This window comes from Cavia porcellus, unplaced genomic scaffold (assembly GCF_034190915.1).
Source record: "Cavia porcellus strain 051 isolate PalLab524CR breed Dunkin Hartley unplaced genomic scaffold, mCavPor4.1 scaffold_30, whole genome shotgun sequence".
Taxonomy (NCBI): Eukaryota; Metazoa; Chordata; class Mammalia; order Rodentia; family Caviidae; genus Cavia; species Cavia porcellus.
In genome coordinates, this window is record NW_026947513.1 from 27,309,753 (window position 1) to 27,321,902 (window position 12,150).

Consider the following 12,150-nt stretch of genomic DNA (forward strand, 5'->3'; position numbering starts at 1 on the left):
AAAAAGCAATACAAATTTTCACTTTACTTTTGTTAATTATTTCACTGCACAAACATTATATGTGCATCCAATCAAAAATATAGATCTATACTTATCATTTTAGTGACTGCATTTAAATGACCATTTATTACTGTTTAATAACTATTCCTGTGACAGTATAATGTAGACATTTATTATTGACAGTTGTGTTTAGAATAATCACATTCCCAGAGAAACTTCCAGTGTGCTTTATAGATCTGTGGGTTAATTTTGGAAGACGCAACATGTTAAGATATTACCACCCAAGGGATATCTTCTCATTTATTAATGGCTTTAAAATCTATTTTGTCTTTCAATTTTCATTAAACAAGCTATTTCTTATTACATTTATTCTATGCATTTAAAAATTTTAAATTATATGCATTTAAAATTTCCAATTATCAGCAATAATCATTATTATTTTTTTTTTTTTTGGTCTTTTTCGTTTTTTATCAGTACCAAGGATCGAACTCACAACTGCCTGCTTGCAAGGCAGGCACTTATGCCGCTGAGCTAAATCCCCAGCCCCCAATAATCATTATTAATTGTCTCACTGGTTACTACTTGTATGTAAGGAAGCTTTCAGTTCATTTAATTATTTTGTATACTATCATTTTACTGAACTTTTCATCAATTTCAATACTTTTAGAATTGATTCCATTGGGTTGTCTGAGTAGACGATCATTATTCACAGGTAAATATAATTTTATCTCTTTAAAATATTTGGTTTTGGTTTTATTGTATTGAGCAGGAGCTATAGAACAATATGAATAAAAGATATTATATCTGGTATTCTTTGCTTACAATTTCTCCTACTGTTTTTATGGCTACCATTAAGTCTCTCATTTTCTTCAAAATAGCTGTCCATACATTTACACATAATAAAACCAAACAAAGCAAAACAGAACAAAAACAATCAAAACAAAAGCATGAAAGCATTACAGGACTTCAAAACAAGATAACAAGATATCAACAATGGCTACCATAATAATGTCTCCTGTTTTCATCAGAATAGCTGTCCATACCATCACACATAATAAAATCAAACAAAACAAAACAGAATAAAACCAATGAAAACAAAAGACTGAAAGCATTACAGGACTTCAAAACAAGAAAATAGGAAATCAACAATGGTTACCATAATACATCCCATTATCCTCAAAACAGCTGCCCATACTATCAGACACAGTAAAATCTAACAAAACAAGACAGACTAAAACCAAATCTAGCAAAATTATCAAAATGATACAAGAATGTTACAATTTTTCATTTATTTTTTAACAACTACATATGAATTGTTAAAGCTCAGGTTGACTTGTACATTTGAGAACTGTTAGGTGAGATTGTAAGCATTTGCCCAGCATAATGTCCCTACATTAGTTCAAAATCTGGACACATTGTGACAGGAAGGCAAAATGTATTTTTCCTTTTAAGGGATGTAGAGGAAAGAATCAGCTTGGGTTGGCACCATAAATAACCCAAACCTACTATGGCAGTCCAAGTGCTGCATGTTTTTGCCCGAAGTGAACGAGTTACCGCTTTGACCTATTAATCGAGATACAACGGAGAACAAAGAAGAGTATCTGTGTAGGAAAATGCTTGGATGTAAATACTATATATGTACATGTGGAATAAATTAATAAGTAAGCCATACTTATGGTAGAATGACCTTAAACATTTTGTAAGTTTTAGTTTTGTTTTCCAGTACATCATTGTACATTTGCAATGCATAATAGTTTTTCATTTGGGGGGATTGGTACGTGCATATAATGTCTTTTGATCTTTGATCCCTTTATCTCCTCTCCCTTCTTTCCTCTCTCTGTGATTCTAAATTAATTAATTCATCCCTCCTGCATCCTAAAAAGTCTGTTTCTTATAATGTCTTGTTTATTTTATTCATTTATTTATAAATATTTTAGGGGTTTTTTTCAAATTTTTACTTTATTACTATATTTTGTTTGTTTGTTTGAGACAGGGTCTCGCAGTGTAGTTCCAGGTGATCTTGAACTCGTCATGTAGTCCAGATCGGCCTTGAATTTGAAGTAATCCTTCTGCCTCAGCCTCCTAAGTGCTGAGATTACAGACATGTACTACCTTGCCGGGCTAGTACACATTTGCAGTACACATAATGATTGCATTTTTGGAAAGGAGTTGGTACACGACACATCATAATTCTTTTTCTTTCCATTCCCTTCCCCTCCCTCCCCTCTCCGTTCATCTCTTGGTCCCTTTCCCATTTTCAAAAGGTCTATTTCTGTTTCTCAGCATCTATTTTATGTTTCTTGCATAAGAGAAGCCATGTAATACTTAATTTTCTGTGTCTGGTTTGTTTCATTTAGCATTACAATCTCAAGTTCTATCCGTTTTCCTGCAAATCATGTGACTTCTTTGAAGGTAATTGTTGTACAGCCTTTAAATATTTTTCAATTTTATTTAAGTCAATCTAACTTTTGATTCATAATGTATAGTTATACATTTGTTTTCTAAAAACATTTTGCCAGGATTTTTAATCTTTAGCATGTTAATTTTACAGCATAAAAAATTACCTTCATTGAGGGGGAGAACCAGCAGCAGCTCCTGAGAGCCACGCCATGTTGGAACTTAGGACACTGGGAAGCCAAGCAAGCATCTCCCCTCCCTGGTAATCGGTGGCAGCGTGGCAGACTGCGGCCCTTCCAGGGGGAGAACCAGCAGCTCCTGAGATTCACACCATGTTGGAACTCAGGACACTGTGAAACCAAACAATCAGCCTGCCTCCCTGCTAAGCAATAGTGAACCTACTGATGCACGGCCTAGAGTCAAATATCCCACTTCCCCTACCCTCCTTTTTCTGTCCCCCCATTATCAAATGGGAACCAGAAATCTGAACGTCTCCTGGGAGGCTGATATAGCAAATAAGGGGGACTTCCTTCTACCATCTCTTTGAAGGCAAATATTTTTATTACTGTTTTGCTCTTTTCTGATTAATGGTACTGCTCTATTCAATAGTCTGTTTTGATAAGTTCTATAGTGTTCTATATTTCATCTCATTTTGACATATGTGATTGAAAGAACAACTATTATAAAGATAACAAAATATACTGTGATACCTATTACTGTTATCCCGGTAACCTGCTGTGACGTTCTGTACCAATTTCACTGTACGATCTTAGTTGGCTTTATTAGTCTTGTTCTGTTGTATACTTTCAAAATAAAATTTACAAAAAAATTACCTTAATTAAAAAGTGAAAAAGCTGCACTAACTATTCTGCTATTACATTGGGTTAAATAGCTCTTCGAGGTTGCTTTTCTTTTTAAAAAAAAAAATTTCTAAGGGAGAACTCCCCTTAATTTACATCTTTCTTATCAACTTTGAACTTTATTTGACTGTGGCCAAAGGCTGCAACCTGCATACTCTTTCTGTTTGACTGATACTATATTTGTGATTAAAGTTTCTGGAGTTCAGAAAGCAGAGTGTGTTTTCTACAGGATATAAAGCGTGATTTACAAAGTGTAGGTCTTTAAATGGTATTTACATCCTGATGCTTCACTCCACATCCTCTTCCATTTGCCAGCTTGACTGACAATGACAAGCGAGTGGCAATGATGAGCACTAGGTGAGTGAAAGAAGGAAATACCATACGGCAGACTGACGAAGGGATACATAAAGAATCAAAATACACACCCGATGACAAGGCCCACAGGAATATTTTTAAACTAATAGTGTCCAGCTTTCTAATATAGAATGAAGTCACCAATACTTGAAAACACAGAATCACGGTCCATTCAAAATGACATAGTAGTTTTTAAATTTGTAAAAATGAAACGTAACAGTAGTTGATAAGTTACTGAAAGTCTAACTAAAATACACTTGCCTATCACTGAGATTAAAAAGAAGGCCAGGTGGAGAAACTCTGGCCCTGGCACATTATTATATGCTGCCTTGGGTGAGTCCTTCTTTTCGGATTATGTATTTGCATATTTGAATGGAGTACGAAGGTTGTTTTAAAAAGAGCTGAAGACTTCAGAAGTTCCCAGTGAGTTGAAGTTCATATTTTGGGAGTAAACGCTGCATTACTATTTATCTGAATTTGATGTCCTCTTAAAATACTTTATTTTTATATTATTTTTTACTAGAACATGTTTGTAATACATGCTACTTTTATTGGGGAATATCAAACCTTAATTATTTTTATTTCCCCTTCCCTCCATCTTCACATCTCCCTCTATCCCTCGATCCCCATCCCATCTCCATGAAGTCTAACACTTTAAAGAGAAAGAAAAATAAGTATTTAATAGTTTCTTTGGAGAAAGATGTATCTGCCAAAGTCCTTGCTTTTGACTTTTAAAAATGAAATTTCAAACTGCAAATAATAGATAGCATTTCTGTGTAGTGACATTAAGATTAGCAAAATCACACTCATGTATTGTTATTTTTAACTGCAATTGCATTTTCATATTCATGTATCTATCAAAAATGCCAAGAATAAATAAAGATGAAATTGCCAGTTGTACCTGAAAGCTTGTAACGTAGAAAACCAAGCAAAATTGATGCTTTAATGAATCAAAGAGGAGGTAGAAGCATACGTGAAAAGCAGGCTGCTAGCTCGGGGTTCTTACCTTTGGGTGGTTTAAGTAATACAGGATATCTGTGTCTTCAAGAATGAGAATCAGTGGGATCTCCAAAACAGGCACGTATACACTGAAAATCTTGACATTGTCAAAATCCAGATCCAAACGTCTTTAAAATAGTAAATATGCTGATTTTTTTTCTTTCCTTACACATGCACACATCACTAGTTTTCTTAATCATTCCGGGGGAAAGACACACTTCTGTGGCACTGACAAAGGAGGATTTTCACGACTCAGAACTGGATTTGCGGATTTGTACGTGGATGAAAATAACAGCAACCAAATCGTCACCGTCCGTTGCTTGAACCTGAGCTTATTAATATGTATGAGAGCAATAGATAAAGAGGGGTTACCCAAGCTACGTATCTTAATAAATTTGAAAGTAAACCAATGGTAACATTATCTGACGAGTTTTATTACATTCAATATTTCTCAAGGTTACAGTCTTTTAAAAATTGTCTAGGTTTTTACAAAAGTGTCGTTAAATTTTCAAATGATGCAATTATATTAATTAGTATTAAAGTAGAAATACAGTGCATCTAGCTGTTCATGGATATTTTAATTATGTATTTGGCAGCAGACATACATATTTAACACATATCTGATCACAAAATAAAGTCAAATGAGGTTGCTGAAAGAATAATTCATACTTCAATAAACAGAAACCATCATATATGTCTGTTAATGTCAGTTACTCTAAAAACCTAAAAGCAATTTTCCTTAGAAATTTTAGTGTAATATTTCATAGGCTACATACTTGAGACTTTGCTTATGAAGAAAGATCAAAATAGCATGTAATAAATGCTATCCTTTTATCAAAATTGCCTGAATTTTAATCTATCATCTTCAGAAATACATCATTCTTTTGTAACTGTCTTGCTGAATAATTAGCCATTGGACAATTAAGTAACATCTATTGCCTCAGTTAACTGGCTTCCCAGGGGGATAAGTGGGACTCAAAGAAAGAAATACACCAAGGTGCCTGGAGGAAAAAAGGGGAAGCTACTGAGTACCTTAGGAAAGTTAACTTTTTTAGATCTCAGAATTTGAAAAATCATTTTCTGTTCCTAATGATAAAACATGTTTCATAAAATTGTGGTGTTAGGGAAATGAAGAAAATAAAACTGAAACCTAATTAATCTGACAACACTTTGTAACTACCATTATATATTTTTAAATTGAAATAATTTTGATTTTTATCTAGCATAAATTTTATATTACTAGGTATCTAAAGCTTTCTTTTAAAGATGACATTAATATTTTGTCATACTCCAGTATTTAATTTCTTCATTGATTTTTTTCCTTTGTTCCAGAGGATTTTAAAATGAATGTTTTTATTCCTAAGTTATTATATATATATCTATGGTCATTTAGTGTTTTCTTAGAAATGAGATGACCATACAGAAGTATATTAACAGTTTTGATTCTAATGTTTGCTAATATAACTTCCAGAAAGCCCGTGCTTTTTGTCACACTTTATAAATTTAAATCATTATTAATTATATTTTATTACTTCTTTCAACTCACAGATCAATTAACATTTTATCAAACATGCCACTTTTGTTTAATCTTTCATAATTATATTTAAACACACATCTTTTAATCAATTGATACAGGTGTTCTTAAGAAATCCACTTCACTCATGTCACAATTCAGCTTTATGCTACAATGTTGTTCTATTGGGGCTGGGGATTTAGCTCAGCGGCATAAGCGCCTGCCTTGCAAGCAGGCAGTCGTGAGTTCGATCCCCGGTACCGATTAAAAAAAAAAGGAAAAAGACAAAAAAAGAAAAAACAATGTTGTTCTATCAGTACCTTTATATCAGGCTCCTCTCTAAGAAAAGCTATATAATCTACTTAGGAAAATAAGCCCTTTTCCTTGAATTAACACAGCAATGTCTTTTAAACTTACCTCTATAAAATCAATTATAAACACTTGAAGAGCATGAAACAGTAATAAATGATAAAGATACATAACGTAAAATAAGAAAAGACATACAAGAGAAATCCTTTACTTTCCTCAGTGCTAAAGCAATATTCTAAATGCTAAAACAATCTAGTAAAGAGTGTCCTGTATCTACTTTACTTTATGTAGGAGGAAATGAAGTCTGGGAGATAAAATAATTTGCCCAGGGTCACAGTGCCTGGTATTATGTCATTTAGCTGAATGCACAGCCAAGTAGGTTGGTTAGATTTAGCAAAATCAATCAATCAATCTCAAATGTTGCACAAGACAAACTCATACAAAAAAGGATGTTTAGCTAAAATTTAAATTTAATGGGACGTTCTGTTTTTTATTTGACATCTCTACTGACCTATTAACTTTTGACTCCAGAGCACCATAATGCCTTTGTCACCAGAAAAGTAAATGCATGAAAAATGAGGTTAGGTCATCTACTTCGACAATGTGTCTCCAACAATGATAGCAAAGAACACTGAATTGTCTAGCGTATAAAGTGCTCTGGGCTTGGATCCCAGCACCAATTTTATATATATATGAGAGAGAGATTAGATATTCGACATTATATATTCGATATATATTTGCTATGTAGTGATTCATATATAACTTGTATATATAATTGATTCATCTATAACAGTGATTCATCTATAATTTGAATGCATCTATAAATCCCTTAGCTATTGTCTGAACATAAATACAAAAAAAAATTATAATTGCTACTTTTCACATTATTATGTCCCTCACATCTAAGCAATTTTCTCCTCAGAAAATTTTAATGTTTTTAATCACACAATCTCAGTCTATCATACAAGAAAGTACTCAGTGGGCAGGGGATATAGCTCAGTGGCATAGCACCTGTCTGGCAAGCTCAAGGTCCTGAGTTCAATTCCTAGCACAAATAAAAGAAAGAAAGAGAAATTTAGATGTTCTGCAGACTTCCTGAAGGTTCTCAGCTTGCTATGGTTTCTTGGGGAGGTCAGGGTTTTCAGAAACCACCCACCAGTCATCAAAAGTTTTGTTAAAAGATCCAGTGTTCACTTTTACTCTCTTACTGTCCACTTTCAGGAGTTTTCTGAAATGCTATACTGACCTTAAATGCACAGGTCTCAGTCAGTGACCTGAGTTTGAAGCTCCTGTACTCACCAGCTCTGAATCTGGGGCGTGACAATGGACTTTCTGATCTGAGTTTCCATTTCTATGGAAAGGGTATGATAATATCATGAAAAGTTGTTATGAACAGTAAATAAGGTAGAATAATATGAAAATTTAACATAGTTCCTAAAGCACTTGCCAAGTGACTACTAAAATTTTTAAAAGACAAATGTCAAAGTAAACCATTTTTTACATTAGTTATATTATTATGAATTGGCCTTGTTTCTGCTTAAAGTTAAAAATATATTTTCTGGCCAAGAAATACACTTGGGATGTCTAGAGCAATCTCTTTTGTAGCACCTATCTCACATGTGACTAAAATAAATAGTCTAACTAAAATAAACAGACTTACAATGTTTTAAAAGACAAGATTGGAAATTTGTTTCCATATGTCCTTGTGGGACATTCACTTTCTTTTGATTTTCCGGGTATTTGAAACCTAAAAAAATTTTTTAAATTTCTATTGGAATGTTTTTGCAGTATATAATGATTGCATTCATTGGGGGGAGTTGGTACACATACTTAACACACAAATGATTTTAATTAGTTCAGTTACGTGGTTAGTGATATAATTCTAGCAAATCTTTCTCCCTCCCAAGTTAATTGCTAGGGGACAACATAAAATTTCATAAAACTTCTGGTTAGAAAGCAGCTCTTTCCCAATGAATCACGCACACACACACACACACACACACACACACACACAAAGAAAAGCTTTACATATTCAGAATGACTCATTTGTTTTATTTCAGATACTTCCTTCCAGAAACTTTCTCCCTTCAAAAATAAATTAATTCAGAATGAGCTGAGTTTTGGAACAATGCATTACATGTACAGTCTTGAGAAAATTATGCAAACTCTCTGACACTGTTTTCCTTTATCTGTTCAATAAAGATTCAGTTCCTCCAGGAAGTTTCTGTGAGGATAAAGAGAACAAGATGATAGCATGTCACACATTGTTAGTACATACTTGTAAGAGAACACTTCGTAAAGAAACTCTCTCTTCCTTTCCCTCAAGTTCTTGGACAGCCCCTAAACTGGCACTTGGCAGTCTGTTGATCAGTGTGACGCCTAACTGGGGGGACACATACAGGGAGCCCTAAGTTGTTTTAGAGGAAAGGAACTGGACTAGGACATTTGCAGGAGGGTGCCAGGAATTATTTTTTGTTGAAATTGAAAGTAGGAATTTTGTAAAACATACATATGAAGATATTTTTCCAATTTACACAAGTTTAAAAGGGTGTTTTGTTTTTGCTTGCTTTCCCCTCCAAAATGTGATTAATTTGACCCAATCTGCATATCACTTGTCTCCTTTTCCTGGGACCTGCAATAACCTTGACTGACAGAAGGAACACAGCTACACTGGATTATCTGTTTAATGCGCTACTTTTAATCTGTCTTGCTTTGTCAGCTCCCTCTAAACCCTTATAATCTTATTTAAACCACCTCTAACTATAGATGTTTATTTGCATGACATTGATTCTTTGTATTTTCATTGCAAAAATTATATGATTTGAGAGATTTGTGCGCTTAGCCCTAAATTAGTAAATATTTGATAGTTTGTCTTCCAGTACACTAAGACCTTCATCTAGATGGCTTAATAGTATCTTCTCAGTGTTTATAACTATAGAAATTAAAAATTATATAATTGTTTAATGATTACCTTACCTGATAGAATTACAAACTCACCACATTTAAAGACTGTATCCATGTTGTCCATTTGTTGCCTGTTACTTTATCTGTAGTTCAGAGCTCCACGTCATGCATAGTCATTCATTAAAAAAACTATTTAAGTGTCTGGAATTCTAAGAATTGCAAAAACAACAATTAACTAAACTAAGCTGCTGCCCTCACTAAATTTATTGTGCAGTCTAATGGGGTGAAAAAGATAAATAAATAAAGTGGTAAACATATAAGAAGTCAGATCATGATCAGTGGTAAAAAAAAAAAAAAAGAAAGGTAAAGGGTTAGAGAATGATTCATTGTAGGGCAGGACTGTCTTAGATGTGGTATTCAGGGAAGCCTCCACTTAGGCAAGGCTTAAATGCAGTGACAGAGTTAGACATGCCCACTGCCAGGGAAAGAGTCTGCCTGCCAAGAGAACAACATGTGCAAAGACAGGATTGTGTTGGGTGCTTAGAGAAAGGAAGAAGGCAGAGAAGCCAGTTTGGCTACACTAGAAGAAGCACAAGAGTTAAGGAGATAAGGTCTCAAAAGACAAATCATGTAGAGAACATTAGAAGTATGCTATAGTCATTCAGTAAAAGGTGACAGTGGTTGAGAGGATAGGAGCAATGATGGTGGAGGGGAGGATTTGGAATTTGGATATATTTTTAAGACAGAAGCATTAAGATTTGCTGATTGGATGTGGAGTATGAGTGGAATCAAGGATAGCTCTAGAGGTTTTAGCTTAAAGCAATTAAAGGGGAGGTTGCAGCTGATGAGATGCGATTGTTAGAGGCAACTGAGTTAGAAATATTATAGGCAGTCAGACAAGGCTGGACACTCGAAGGAGCCAGTGCAGAAGATGAGATACCCTGCAACGGTGGTGAGACAGACACCTCTGCTGTAGGCCAGACCACAAGACAAAAGATGAAACAAATCCACCCACATACTTCCTAAGGATAAACATCAAAGATTGATATTCTAAGTAGGTGTCTGTCACCCTGAGGAAGCCAGGGACCACTAATGCAATCCTGAACAGGAAGTCACTACCCTTTATACATACCTGCTTTTACTATGTAACTCCTTTCCCCATTTGTCCTCGATTTAATCAATTTTATCTGAACAATTAATCTTATTGGCTGACCATAGTCCTGCCCCACCTCATGCCAGTTCCTAGCTTTTCCCACCCTGGACCCATCTCAACTTGAGGTTTTGCTCTATAAAATCCCTAGGAAAGACAGAGTCCTTGGCAACCCACTTGGGACATCTTCTGTCTGTCTCTCAGACAGAAGCTTTCTTTCTCTCAAAAAACATATTTTCCTAAAATTCTCCATTTTCCTAAAATTCATTCTTTGACTTTAAAGAACACTATCTCATATCAGACAATTAGTAGGTTGGGAGTTTCTTTCCCCCATATTAAGAAGACATCAAGAAAAACAGGCTTGTGGTAAAAGGAGACCAGAGCTATTCGTCTCAGTGCCTCACCAACACTGATTGGAATAAATGAATGAACGTCTTTCATATTTTCTTGTAGTTACTTTAACAATCAAGATTCAACCAAGAAGATGTGTCATGTACATGTACCAGATCTACAACAGGAAAGTAAACATTATGTACCACAAACAAGTACAAATTTTCAAAACTAGGAAACATTTTTAAAAAGAAAATACTTAAACAGAAGTCTAAGTTTTAAGTCTAGTTATCCAAAATTGGTATAAATCTCTCTCCTTTACTTTCAACTATTGTTCCCCAATGTTTTCCTTCTTCAGAACTTCATCCCCTTGTAAAACTGTGTGCCTTGCCTTATTATACTGACGACTTTATTCCCAAGTATTCTCTCATCAGCCTAAGAACTAGAAAAGCGAGACAGGCCTCTGCACCGAAACTCTTAGGCAATAAAGTTAATAGCCATTCATGACTAACGGCAAAGGCAAGGTGAGCAGACAGAAAACTATTTTCCTCAGTGCTGACATGCCAGAGGACGGGGCACCCCATCCTCCCCATCAGTGGGAATTGTATCCTTTTTTTTTTTTTTTTTTTTTAGCACAAATGCCTGCTGCCAAGTCTCCCAACCTGGCTAGTTTGCTTACCACAAGCTTCCCCTGAGATTCTTCATTAGTAAACTGTGACATAACATATCATGCTGCGAAGCGTAATGAACGAGTACTTACCTAGTGTCTACATAATATGCATGGCATAGAGTGAATACCAAACGTTAGTGACTACGGTTTTGTGGGAATAGGTCTTGAGAATGTGGGCACTGCAGTTCCCATAAAAAAGCACATTTCAAATGAGCATTTGACTCAGAAAAATAGGGTAAGAGCTGTGAGGGAGTGACTTTGCCTGCTGGAGACGCAAGAGAGCAGATGCTGGGGTTGACAAGGAGCCTCGGGGGACTTGAGAACAGCACAGAAAGGCAAGCAAAGTCTGCTCCCCGAATAAACTTCACCGTGTACAAACACAAGACTTCTAAAACTAGCAGGTCGGTCAAGCGTCCAGCGATGAAGACCTTTTCACCAAGGAGCAGCCAGAAGGGGGCCTCAGCAGCATTGTCAGTCCATTAACTTCCCCTGAGTTGCCTCAGTGACCTCCGGGTTCCGCCAGACGCCGTTCCCCTGTGAGGTCTGTCCGTGGGTCTGCACTGCGCGACTCCAGCAGCTGCACGAAGTCCAGCCTCGGACGCTCGGTTTGAGCCGCACTGGCGGTCAGAGCCTGTGGCAGAAGCTCCAGCTCGCCGCGCCAAGG

The 12,150-nt window shown here is 35.6% G+C and overlaps 1 protein-coding gene across 1 annotated transcript in view; it reads right to left on the reverse strand.

Annotated features, from left to right (window-relative positions):
- The window catches only part of Cnga1 (cyclic nucleotide gated channel subunit alpha 1), a 51,686-nt gene extending 39,567 nt beyond the window's left edge, over positions 1-12,119 (reverse strand). The window contains exons 1-3 of the mRNA XM_063240699.1: positions 11,577-12,119; positions 9,430-9,545; positions 4,618-8,656 (exon numbers count right to left, since the gene is read on the reverse strand). The gene's annotated coding sequence lies outside the window, so the exon portion shown is untranslated. The remainder of the gene's footprint in view (positions 1-4,617; positions 8,657-9,429; positions 9,546-11,576) is intronic.
- Positions 12,120-12,150: the final 31 nt, after the last annotated feature.